Raw genomic sequence first — 1,013 nt, forward strand, 5'->3', positions numbered from 1 at the left:
GCCTGGCTATTTTTTTGTTGCAGTTTGGTGGGGGCTGGGTTCAAACCCACCACCCTTGGCATATGGGGCCGACCCCCTACTCACTGAGCCACAGGCACCGCCCACCCAGCTAGTTTTTCTGTTTTTAGTAGAGACAGATCGGACTGTTTAGGCTGTTGCAGAACTCCTGAGTTTAAGCAGTCCTCCAGAGTGCTGAAATTACAGGCATGAGCCACCGCAACTGGCCCCCTGTGATATCTTAACTGTATTCCTATTATCCGTTTTTGGCCGTGAGTAATGCTCTGTACGCCCTATACGTTTCACCAGGAAATGACATGATGGTATGATCAGAGAGTTTTAGGTATCATTACCCTGATCTAATAATATGTCTCTCATAACTTTTTGTTGCTTTTTTTTTAAAAGTAGATATAGATCATTGCCATCAAGTTTCCTCATTTCTCTTCCCACTCAATCCTCAGTCCCATAGGCGATCACTTTTCTAAAAAAGTTTTCTACTATAGGTTAGTTTTTCCTGTTCTAGAACCTTATATGAATGTACGTATGCATGTACTCTTCGGATTTGGCTGCTTTCACGTGTTACGAACGATGGAGTGCAGAGATCAGAGATCACAGCTCACTGCAGAGTCAGACTTCTGGGCTCAAGGGATTGCAAGCTCCTACATCCGGCTAAGTTTTTCTGTTTTTTTGTAGAGACAGCTTCTTGAACTTAAGGCCTCAAGTGGACCTCCTACAGTGCTGGGATTGCAGGCATGAGCCTCCGGCCTGGCCATTTTCATGTTTTGAGTTTCACTTTGTCGCCCTTGGTAGAGGGCCATTGCATCATAGGTCACTGCAACCTCAAACTCTTGGGCTCAAGCAATTCTCTTGCCTCAGCCTCCCAAATAACTATGACTACAGGCGCCCACCACAACGCCCGGCTATTTTAGGTCTCGCTCTGGCTCAGGCTGGTCTCGAACCTGTGAGCTCAAGCAATCTACCCGCTTCGGGCTCCCAGAGTGCTGGGATTACAGGCA

The 1,013-nt window shown here is 47.0% G+C and overlaps 1 protein-coding gene across 1 annotated transcript in view; it reads left to right on the forward strand.

Moving 5' to 3' along the window:
- NGRN (neugrin, neurite outgrowth associated) overlaps positions 1 to 1,013 on the forward strand; it is an 11,952-nt gene that overhangs the window by 9,949 nt on the left and 990 nt on the right. The gene's annotated exons all lie outside the window — the stretch shown is intronic.

Source organism: Otolemur garnettii, unplaced genomic scaffold (assembly GCF_000181295.1).
Source record: "Otolemur garnettii isolate 467f Iridium unplaced genomic scaffold, OtoGar3 scaffold00277, whole genome shotgun sequence".
In the NCBI taxonomy this organism is placed as follows: domain Eukaryota; kingdom Metazoa; phylum Chordata; class Mammalia; order Primates; family Galagidae; genus Otolemur; species Otolemur garnettii.